Source organism: Cryptomeria japonica, chromosome 9, assembly GCF_030272615.1.
Source record: "Cryptomeria japonica chromosome 9, Sugi_1.0, whole genome shotgun sequence".
Taxonomy (NCBI): domain Eukaryota; kingdom Viridiplantae; phylum Streptophyta; class Pinopsida; order Cupressales; family Cupressaceae; genus Cryptomeria; species Cryptomeria japonica.
In genome coordinates this window covers 276,629,688-276,642,487 of record NC_081413.1, presented here as the reverse complement: position 1 = coordinate 276,642,487, position 12,800 = coordinate 276,629,688, and the positions used below count along the sequence as shown (strand labels likewise).

General features: G+C 35.3%; 1 long non-coding RNA gene across 1 annotated transcript; it reads left to right on the top strand.

The window, feature by feature from the left end:
* Positions 1-11,085: 11,085 nt before the first annotated feature.
* Positions 11,086-12,538, top strand: LOC131033019 (uncharacterized). The gene is made up of 2 exons (XR_009103546.2): positions 11,086-12,076; positions 12,348-12,538. It is a non-coding gene; the product is annotated as an uncharacterized LOC131033019 (long non-coding RNA).
* The last annotated feature ends 262 nt before the right edge of the window (positions 12,539-12,800 follow it).

Sequence of the window (12,800 nt, the reverse complement as noted above, 5' to 3'; positions counted from 1 at the left end):
AACCAATAAAGCTATCAAAATGAAATGCATAATGAAATAAACAAAACAAAATTCATAGCATTCCTTTGATGGTGCTTCATTGTTCCTTCTTATTTCTCAATTGTGATGTGGCTCTCATAAACTAAAAATGCATGAATGCAATGATGGATTGATATGATAATAAGAATATCAAAGAGGCGTGGTTGCTAAAAATAAGAGAATTGATCACAATTTATAGATTTTTGAAAATGGTTGAATGGTGTAGATTGATCGTCAATTGACAAATGAGATCACTTGAGATGATGAGTTAAGTGATAGCAAATGGGAAAGTTGCATTTGCAAGTGGAGGATGAAATAGAAATGAGGAAGAGTTAAAAGAAAATAAATATTTCCAATATTTATTAGATCAACAAAATATGCCATTTGAAAGTAGAGGAAAGGAGTAGTGAGGAATAAGTTAAGTGGAGAAAGAGAGAAGTTAAAATGGAAAGAGGGAAGAGCTAAGTGGGGAGACAAATTAGCAAGAGGAAAAGTTATGTGGGGTTGAAAATAAATAGATAAAATTAATTTATTTCACCCACATTTGGTAGATAGTTAAATAAATTTAGAACTTATTTAATTATGAGGATTTTGAATGAAGGGATTAAATAATTATAAATATATATTTAATCATGGAAAAATTAGAGGGATTAAACAATTAGGATAATTATTTAATTGTAGACGAATGATGAAAATTGATTAATTAAGGACGAATAATAGATTTTAATTAAATAATATAAAAATATTTAATTAAAGATTTTAGAAGAAGTAATCATTAAATAATATTTAATTATGAGGAATTACACGAATAAAATTAGTCCTAATTAAACAATAAAATTATTTAATTAATTTTAGATGAAAAGTTAGTGAAATATGTTGTTGCAAGCCTAGGACAATTTTCCAGTGTCTATAGTTGTCCATAAATGCTTGGAAATCCAATTTTAATTTGTGATATTCCTCCTCTCTTTTGCATTATTCAAAGTGGCATTGAAATCTCCTCCAACAATTCCTCTTTCCCCCCTTCAACTAATCAATATATTGGATAGTCATCTCCATAATTCTCTTTTATTAATTGCCGATATAGGCCCATACACATTGATTATATATAATTTCTCATTTTTCAGTAAAAATCTACAATTTACCATGATCCAATTTTGAGTGGGTTCTAGATCACTCTCAAACCTCCCGATGCTCCATTTGAGCATACAAATTGTCCTTTCATTGTTTCCATTTACTCATTCTCTTCCCACTCTCCTCTTTGTTCCACTTGGTTTCATGTATTAGTACTACATTGGCTTTTGTTTGGTCAATTTGGTGCTTGACCATGTGCCACTTGTTAGGGGCATTTAAGCCCTCTGGGAAGGAAGGTTTCATTTCTTGATCTTAGTTTTCTTTTCTTGAGGACGTTGGCGGCTATCTCTAGTTTTGCCTTGTTGGTTTTTGGTCCCTATTTGCCTTTACGTTTGATGTTTGACTTCTTCATCTTTGAGTTGGTTCACTCCAACATTCTCTCTTCCACTATTTCCCCTTCCTCACCCTCACCTCCTTCTTCTCCCTTTGATTCGGATTCTTCCTCTGCATCATCCCCTCAATTGCCATGGTGATGTCATTTATTTTCTCATTGGTGGTAGGGACCTCCATTAACAAATTATGATTCAAATCTTCTACCCCATCTCCTTGTGTTGGTGATCCCCCCATGTCTCCAAAATTTTTGTTTTCTTCCATTTCTTCTTGTTGATTTGAGTTTATTTCTTTGGTTGTCACCTCTATTGTCAACTCTATTTGGGTTAGGTTTAACTATGTATCCCCATCCAACTCATTTTATTGGGTTCTTCCCATGCCCCTTTAGTATGCTCCTCTACTTTTGGGCTTGGCGGTAATATCCATACCTCCATAGATGCATTTTCCTCTGTCTTTGTGGTCCCCCCACATTCCCTCACTAATTTATGTGTTTGATCCTTTTGGGGGGATGTTTCCCTAATACCTACCTCACTAGTCTTTTTCTCCTATAATTCCATCTCCAAATGCTCATAAGTTTCAACTTTGTTGCCTGATAGAAAGATCCAACATTCCATCTTGTCATGTCTCATGGATTTGCATTTGGGGCATAAGATCAAACTGTCTTCTCTTTCCACCTTTTGTCTCCATATCTCCCAACCCATAGAAATTTCAATCTCATGTCTAGGATAGTTGGGTTTTGCACTAAATTGAGACATAATCTCACATAGGTTCCAAATCTTATATCTTCTTTTTTCATGTCTGCTTGGATGAGTGGCCCTATACTCCTACTGATATCTTTCAAAATATCCTCCTCCCAATATTCTATGGGTAGATTATACAAAATGAATCCAAACTGGTTCAGCCTCTACTTTTTGTTTACAAGGATCAAAATTGGGCATCCACTCTTTCATGTATATTCCAATTCCATCCATCATGTAGGATCCATGATTTAGAATCGTCCATCTTTCAATTTTTGATCGAAATTCAACCAGGAAGAAATCATTGGGCAATTCTCTTAGATATATGTGGGTACCCCACTTCTTGTCGCACCACCCCCTCATCTTTCCAAATGTTGGCTAGCCAGCACCCCATTTAATAAAAATCCCCACTTCTTTCAACATATCTACCGATTTCTTTACTTAAGATTGTTTTAGGAAAACTAAAATGCTTTTATCAGGGGGTTTATAAGGACATTTTGGTTGTGGTTTCTTCTCTAGACTTACTAGATCTCCTTATTCTTCTCAATCGCAACTTCTGGAGCAACATCTATCTTCTTCTTTTGTTTGACAATCTTTGTTCTACAACATTTTGCATTGTGGCCAAAATTGTTGCAATTGTAGCATACTATGTTCTTACTAAACAAAGGAGTGGAGGGGTTTTTGTTAAATTGATTTGTTCTTCATCTCCAATCCATACTTTTGTGACCACCTAATGGAGCAAAAGAACTTCTTAACAAACTAGAGATCCTTCTATTTTTGTTCCATGCATATTCATGGCTTACATAAGTTCTACTTTCTCTTTCATGATGACCATAGTTGTTACATTTTACATTTTTGTTGAAAGAGGGAATAACTTGAGGCTGCCACTTAACTGAAATGGTTTTCTTCTACATTCAAGTCTCTTATGACCAACTTTATTGCAGTTATAACAACTAAAATTCACATTTCTTAGGACAGAAAAAAGATTCTTGCTTTCATAGCTTGGAGCAGGTCTATGCATGAATCTACAATTTGAAGCTTTATGTCCATATGCATTACATCTGTGACAAACTACATTTCTATTTCCAGAGAGTACAACCTAACCTTTCTTAGACCCTTTTCTACACTCACTTGCTTCATGGCCATATGCTTTGCATGAATAATAGTAACCAATGAATGAGAGATTGTACCTTACATAATGATTTTGTTGAACATATGGAGATCTTGTGGACTTGTTTGCTTTGTTTCTGCACTCAACACTCCTATGTCCTATCTAGTTTTTGCATTGGGGTTCATACCATGTTGATCTTCTAGCAGCAGGAGGTCTTCTAGGTCTTCTTCTTGTATATTTAACCCTTGTAAAGCCATCATCCTTTTGTTTGGTCTTTCCTTTTGGATCATAATGATTTTCTTGTAGTAGCAACATTTTCCTTCTTTGGAGCAACAACATGGGTCTTCATACTTTCAGTAGTAGTATCCAGGTCTATTTTCTTTCTTGGAGCATTACTTACCTTGAAGATTTGCTTATGACCATTCATGATTGAAGATACAAAGTTTATGTCTCTTTTTTATGTCTCCCCACTAGTAGAACATTGTCCAGACTCATATCCTAAGCCTGTAGAGTCCTTTGACTAATTTTTATTGCTCAACATATCATTTAGTGCATTGGTGTTTCTCTCACACTTCATCCTCAGCTTGAGATCCTCTTTGCAACTCTCAAGCTCTTTTATGAGATTTGCAATTTCTTGTTCCAACTTTTGACACTCCTTTTCTTTTGTCTCCAACTCAGACTTTAGCACTTGACTAATTTTCTTGGCTCCTTCTCATTCACTTGTCAAAGAAGCAATATTCTGATTTGATTTTTCAAGGCTTTTGCTCAACTAATCATTTTCCTTTATGGTTGGCTTCTTGTATTTCCTATATTCTTTCCTTGCATTCTCCAACTCTTCAAGAGCGCATCTCAACTATCCTTCAAGATTCACTTTAGCATCAACATCCTCTTCACCTTCTTCTTCACTACCAAATAAGTCCTAATTTCTGGATTGAGATCCACTATCACACCTTGGTATTCTCTCTTTATTCTGGATCTCTTGTGCCATGAATAATTGAGTTTCTTTTTCATCTTTACTCTAACAACTATCTGGTCTACTTTTATCATATATACAATTCCTTGATCCTTTCTTCTTCTTCTTCCAGGGTTTGATTCAATAGTGCTAGGCACTTCTCCATAGGTTTTTTCTTCAATTTGTCCCACATGTCCTTTGCAGAATTACATTTATTGACCTTTAAAGACTTTGTATCAGACAACCCGTTGAGAATAGCCTTCATGGATTCAACATTGCACTCATATTTCCTTTTAGCATTAGGATTAGTAGGAGGAGTAGCAGGGATAGTATAACCATTTTCAACTAACATCCATACATCATAGCCTAAGGAGGACATATAGACTTTCATTCTTGAGCTCCAAATGACATAGTTTGTGCCATCAAATCTTGGTACAATAGATAAGGATGACTCATACATAAATATTATGTTCACACACCAGAATCTACCCAAACTGGAGAAAGCTTATCCAATAGGGAACCTAGCACTTTGATACCAATTGTTGAACACAAATGGACCATTGAGAGCGGGGTGAATCAGTGGTAATTAAAAACTTGAAATTACTGTATGAATTTAAACATTAATAGTAGAAGTCAAGAAACTATGAGCAGAGAAATTAAACCCATTTGCACACACACACACAAGGCAAACACATAACACAAGATATACGAGGAAACCCATGATGGGGAAAAACCTTAGTGAGAAATGCTATTACAGTCTACTGCTCTAATTTAGCCTCACAATGAAAAAGTTTGATTACAATGTTTATGGGCACCAACCCAAAGGAGCATTAACCCCCTATCTGAGCACCAACTAAGACGATTGCACTAAGTAAGTATTCAAGTACAAATAAGTACCTTGTTACAAATGATATTTTGCAACTCACAAATATGCACACACACACACAAGGCAAACACATAACACAAGATATACGAGGAAACCCATGATGGGGAAAAACCTTAGTGAGAAATGCTATTACAGTCTGCTGCTCTAATTCAGCCTCACAATGAAAAAGTTTGATTACAATGTTTATGGGCACCAACCCAAAGGAGCATTAACCCCCTATCTGAGCACCAACTAAGATGATTACACTAAGTAAGTATTCAAGTACAAATAAGTACCTTGTTACAAATGATATTTTGCAACTCACAAATATATTCTGCACTTGAGATTGACTTGATTCTTTTCTTCTCACAAACTTTGTTCTCTTCTCTTTGGTCTTTGTTGTCAATCTCTTCTCTTTATTTTATGTCCTCTTCTTGACTTTGCACACTGCTCTTTGATTTTTGCTATGTTCAGACCTCTTTCTCTACCCCAATTAGTGTCTATACCTTATGTGTTATTTGCCATGACTCTCCACTTTCTGACCTTTATTCTCTGTTATTTACTCTTATTCTCTTTTCTATATGCCCTCTGCTCTCAGCTCACTGCTCTGAAGTCTTCTTCTTCTGTCCTATGTCTCTGATTTACTTGGTGTGGATAACCTATTGTGTTTTTCACATTCTCTGTTTGTTCCCTACTCACACAGGTATCTGCACTCTTCTCACACTCACAAAAACTCTCCCCTTACTATCTCTATTCTCTATTGGTTGCTCTCTTTTCTTCACCTCACACACTCCAATCTTTCTACATCCCTACTCTCTTTTTCATGCACACTATTGTTTCTATCTTGAGAACAACCACAACTTTCTCATCAGAAGCTTAATTTGAATGAAGTACAGGTTGATTTGGTCTTTTGCATCTCCCACCACTATTAAATGCATCTCTTGTGTCTTTTTAAAACTCTTCATATACATATTACTATCTTTTGTAATATTTACCTACTCATCGATCTGATATCTTGTTGATAGAAAAATTCCTAATCTCCTAGAGCCACTCAACCAATCTTCCACCAGTCTTGCATTAAATGTGACTGCCTCTCATCTTTGTAATCGAATTACTATATTTAGTAATCTTCACTTGCTCATGGATTATGATATCTTGTTGACTGAAGATCTTCAGATCTTCTGGAACCTCTTGACCATCTGCACCTTGTTCTCCATTAAATGCAACCTTCTTTCCTTTCTACCCGCGATCAATTCTGATTGGATTGCAAACTGCCATGTTTAGTGTGTGCAAGTAATCCTTCTTTGTCACCAATACCTCTCCTTTCATCTAGGTGGAAATAGATTTGTCTAGTATACTCCACGTCCTCATCATCTCCCTTTGTGCCATCGAGTTAACCTCAGTCAACTATCCATGTGGACCATTTATATATCAACATACTCTAGTGTGGTGGAAAACATGTCATTTGATCTATCCCTGCAGTTAGAGGTATTTCACCAAGACTCTACATGCATCACAGTGAAATAAAAATCATATCGTTAGAGTTCCAAAGGACTAGCCAGAGGCAGATTGAGTTCTGCCGAAAAGCTCAATCATATCGAAAATAAACATGATTAGCAAGACACATTCAATCTCACATCGAAAAGATTCATATCACTACACTACCAAGAGTTGACATGAAGCACAAAATCGTTTTGCCAAAATTCCAAGTCATACTGAAAAAGAAACATTATTGACAAGACATCTTATACATCACAACGAAAAAGGACCATGGCAATCCTTTGACCATTGACTGCTTCCATTGGAGAGTCGGTTTATTGGGCACCTCGGGAAACATGGAACAACAAAATGTGTGTGGGTAAAAGTCCCAAAAGAGCGATTGACCGATATAAGACTTGTGAGGGGCCCACTTGACATGTCACTATTGGGGATCGAAGAACGAGTGGAACAAGGCTTGAATACTAATGAATTACTCTTCCATTAGGTGGCAATAGGCCGATAAAGAAAAGGTAGGGCCCACTATTGGAGATCAGGGATCGATTGGACAAAGCTTGAAGACAACCAAAAAACTAGTGGCTACATTTCCATCAGAGATCAATAAGTTGATAAAGCAAGGGTTCAATCTGCAAGCAACAAGACACTTCTAAAATCACTCTGAAACAAGGATGCGGTATAACACACGGTGTTTGTTGAACCTGAAAGATATCTCATCGAAAGGTGAAGTCACACCGAACAACAAGGGTGTTGCAGAGACATGAAATATCTCACACAGAAATGATTCATCATTGTGGATTTTCAGCAACACTCTTCTGAAGCTTGATTGACAAGACTCAATGGGTCTACAAGGAAGTCAAGGCATCTTGCTAAAGTGAAATCTCTTAGCGATAAACACAGGCATACAAAGAGTGGTGACAATCACCTTGTGAGGTTGACATGAACAAGCTCCCAACAATAGTGCCAAACCTAAACCAACACAAATCTGAGCCAACACTTCTACCACTCATCTGACATGAATTTGAGCTAACACTTCTGCCACTCATCTCTTTTGCAACTCATCTCCTCTTCCATACTTAACCATATCGGCTTTGCCATCAATGATAACTCAATACAAACAAGGTAATGCACATTTATATGGGAAAATAATTCATTTTCAACACTTAGTTAATATTGAGTGCTCAAAACCCTCCTACCCTTGGAATTTGGAATGGATATTTGAAGGCAAATTTTTGAGATGATTTTTGTGGGCAATCTTGCATTGGGTATGAGTATGCATATTGTGAGTTTTTTAAGATATTCACATTTCAAATTTAGTGCATATGAGAGGTAGAAACTTCATTATTTCATTGTTTTTTTTGTATTTAAATGATTGAAAATTATTTTAATTGGCATTAGGAACATTTCCCTTATACAAAGAAATTCATTTTATTGATTGAATCAATTTATTTGAACAAAATTCATAAACCATGTATCTAGAAATTTTACCATGTCAAAATTTCAATTGAATGGGCAAATAGAGGGATGATAGTGCAAGTTTTTGGTAACCAGGGACACTCGTGTGCATAGTGGACACTAGCACACCCAGAGACTGACAACACACCCAAAGTACTAAGACACACCATGCTAGTGTCATTCTAGCATGATGTGTCATGTCAAGGTACCATAGTCCCTTGTGAGCGCTCTAGTCTTGAGAAAGTGTTTGAAGGGATTTTCAAGGCCTTGTAGGGGTAGTTTGAATGCATCAAAGTTGTCATTAGAGCTTGGAGAGTTATGGGAACATCTAAGGTGGTCTAGGTGTGTTGTGATTGAGTTTTAGTGATGTGGATTGCATTGATTCACATGCTAGTGTTTGTAGGAACTCATTTGTCACACCCTAGATAGAGGGGAATGCCTAGTTGGCCGAGTGAAGTCTTGTAACTTCTTACAAAGTCTTATAAGGGTCAAAACCCCTTATTGACCTTTCCTAAGGTGTTGTCTTGTAAGGGTCAAAACCCCTTGTTGACCTTTCCTAAGGTGTCCTATTCCTTCCCCTATAGTTGGTTGGAATTTAAGGACTTCAATCTTCCACGTGTGCATTGTCTAGAGTTGCGATAGGATGTCATATGTTTGTAGTCAAGCTAGTGGACTCCTATAGGTATTGTAAGTGTATAGGGATTGATTTGATCAACATAGTATGATGTAAATTGGAGTTCATTGAATCCCTCATCTCATCCTAGTTGCGTTCCTCATCTCATCCTAGTTGTGTCTAGTGAGAGGATGTGATCATGGTATGCATCAATTTTGTTGTTGAAGAGTCATTCTTCCTCTCTCAAGCTATTTTCCATTTCTTGTGGCAAGTGGTTTCGTTGTTAGTCTTCCACTATGGTTACCTCGCTTGTGTGATGGTGTGGTATTGTTTAGGTGTTCTTATTTGTTGTGGTTTCCCTTGCTACACTTTTGTGCACGTTGGTGTACAAGTGCAACTTGTAGTGTCATATCTTTGACATTGTAGTTGTTAATTTTATCTAAAATGTTTCAAAAATATATATTCTAAGTTTTCTTGGCTTGTTTCCTTGGGGGTTCCTTGGCGGGGCATTACAAAAAAACTTCATAAAGAAAGAGAGTCGCTGAAAATTTTACAAAAGAAGGAAAAAGAGCTAAAAAAAGGAGTAGGATAAGGTTCAAAAGGAACAAGGTATAAAGGAAAAAGAGATCAAGGTGGCCCAAAGGGATTTACAAAGAGAAAGGTGCTTAAGCACTCTAATTAACCCCTTATTAAAAGCATGCATTATTTCATTCTTATGAGAGATGGGTTATTGTGAACCACTACTCATGAAACATGGGTCAATAAGTTTGACTTGAAAACTACATGGTTGAATCTTGATAGAAATATCATAATTTGACTTGCTGTGGAAAACATCTTTTACTTATCAATCACTTTGCTTTATTAAATATAAGTGGTGTGCACACTAATGCACATTTTTTTGTTTACTTTTGTAATGTTAAAAATTGCATATGCATGTCATTTTCCCTTATGTTCTAGAACTACTTTGTTAGGATGCCATAAATATAATAATTAATTTACAAGTGGTATATTCATGTGTAAATTTGGCTCATTATATCTTAAATTTTATCATCACTAATCCTATAGTGTCATCACTAGTTAATTCCACATTTATTGTTTCTAATCCTAATTCATATATCTAGATATTAATTGTTGTGTCTTTCTTTACTTAGCTAATTAAAGTGTTGTATACACTAATATGCATTTTCTATTTACTTTTTTAATGGTGAAAATTGTATACACATGCCCTTTTCCCTTATTTTTTAGGTCCACTTTGATTAGAATGACATAAATGTAATAATTAACTTACAAGTGAATAATTCATGTGTAACTTGACTCTTTATCTCTTAATCCCTATAATAACTAATCCCCAAAGTTTCACTCCTAACCCCCAATTTTATTGCCCCACCCTGAACTTGATGTATGAATGTAAACTTGTACCAAGTTGGTGTAAATTTGGCTCATTATATCTTAATCAATACTTTCACCAATTCTTAGAGTTTTATCCATAATCTCTAGTTTTATGAGCACACCCTCGCCCCCTCAACCCCTAAATTTGATCTATGAATTTGAACTTGTCCCACCTTAGTGCTATATTCATGCATTTGATCCCAAAACTTTAATTCAATATTCAAAGTCTTACCTTGCTAATTATTTCATTAGTTATTGTGTCCTAACCTAACACATATTTTATTAATTTATGTGCTTGGTTGTTGTATTTAAGGACTCTAATTCACCCATTTGAAAAATCATCAAGGAAGGTTGGAGGTAACCTATCAATGTGAGAAAAAAAATATCTATATTTAAGAACTTAAAGGAGAATCTATGATGCATTTATCCATTTGTGACATCATCCTAGGTTCATTGCATCTTCACTCAAAGTCATAAGGTAACTTGTTACAAGGTCTAATATAGGAGAACATGAACTTTATGATCTGACAAATTCCCCTAAGGCGTTTGTAAATGCCACCATTTACAAGCATTCAAATATCACAAATTAAGGAAGATATGAGTCAATAGCTCACATTTTACTAGACCAAATCCTTATATGTAGGTTTAGAATTGCATACAAGGTCACATCCACAATTATGAAGATTAGGCCCATACTTGCATTGGCAATTTAGAATGATGCACAACCAATTTTTAGAATCTAAGATATTTGTGTAAGTCTAAAAAAATTCAAAACTTTAACAAATTTTAATTTTTGATAGCCATTACAACACTTTCCTATCTTTATCAAAGTCAAACTAAAAATCTCATTTAATTTTATTTCCCCATTTACTAACATTTACAACTAGATAAATATATAAACTACCATTTATCTGAATTAATTATATGTTTACTTTTATTTAATTATCCAATTTAAACCCTTACAACTTTGTATTCTTACCCTAACCCAAATTAAATTTTAGAGACAAGAGAGACATAAGCCTGAACATAAACATAAACAAGAAGAACAGAAAGACAACATTTCAATAGAATTTTATTCCCATTTTACATTTATACTCGCTTTTATACATCAATCTCATCACCAAACCCTCCGGAATAACCTACCTACCTTGCTTTAACAAATTCTACAGCAAACCCTAAACAAGAGTACATATGCAAATCATGTGCACTAACAAATAGAAATGTACAGCAGGGAACCAGAAATAATCATACAGAACGAGATCTCCATTAACGGAGCATGCACAAAAGCCTTCTGATCCATCTCACAATTCGAAATCTTGACTTATGAGAAACGGCAGGAGGCTTCTCTACTGGCGATGGAGGTTGAATTTGAGAATAAGGCGCGGGAGTCTGGTACTGGACGGATCCGGTGCTCCTGCTGCGGAATAACACAGAAGAAGATGTACGATCCTCTGTTTTCGAGAAAGGAGAGGTCGTGGAAACCTCGTTCCATACAATTCCAGATGATCCTTGCCTTCTGAACGACACGTTGGACCTCGTCAGTGTTGCCGCCGCTGCCATATTCCGCACAAAGCTTTTCTTACAAGCAGACCTGCAAATTCGATCTTTCCTCTTTACAAGGGTTAAAGAAGAAGAAGACGGCAATTAATAACTTAATTGTGTGAGGTTTTATTGTGCGGAAAATCTTTTTCGGCAGCGCGTGTATGAAGACTCTGGATTTTGACTCGTACGCCGGATTTCTATCCTGAATTTTCAGGATAACATGACGTTTGCGCGAAGGAAGACAGTGCAGGTACTCATCATTCATTGATCATTTTTTTAGGGTTTCTACATACAGTATTGCAATTATGACAGGAACTTTGAAAATTACGTTTTGCTTTGTTTTACATGCTCATCAAGCACACGGATTTATCATTGGGATGAACATACAATGAGACAATGATGGCCTTGTCTAACCTGAAAATTGGGGAATTTGTGTCGTGTAAGTTAGTCTCTTGAATACACTTTGCATAAAGAGTTGTCATGTTAGAGTTAATATGTCAGTTGTTTATGGTGGGGTCATCTTTATTATTAAAGGTAGTTCCAAAGTGTGGTTGGTTTTTTTTTGTTCTCTAGTCTTTATTCTATAGTAATTGATGTAAAGAAGAAAAAATAGTTGTAAATATCAGTGGCTAATCTCCATACAAAATGGCGCTGTAAAATTTTTTTCCAGATCTACAAAATACTGTTTTTTGTGGTTTTTGGTTTTACAGCAAGATCACGAAGATGGAGTGCTCTTTTGTGTGGAGATTAGCTGCTATATTGATATTCTTTACTCTCGGTTTTATTGTAATTGATGTAAATAAGAATGTATATTGACTATAATGTGTTAGTTCTTTATGTTCTTATGTCTCTATTTAATAGTAATTGATGAAAACAAGAATTAAAGTCAATTGGACAATCATATCTTTGTATTTTTCTTATTTTGAAGTTTTGATAATAACTTCTAATATTAATATTCTAAAACAATATCAATATGAGTTATTTTCATGTATTTTTATTGGTCTATACAAAAATATAATTTTATGTCTTATTTGACCCTCTGTTTTGTATTTGAAATTATTATTCTAAAAGACCAATCATATGACTTACCTTATTTCTCAACTACAAAACTTATATACCAATCATATGACTCACCTTATTTCTCACCTACAAAACTTATATAA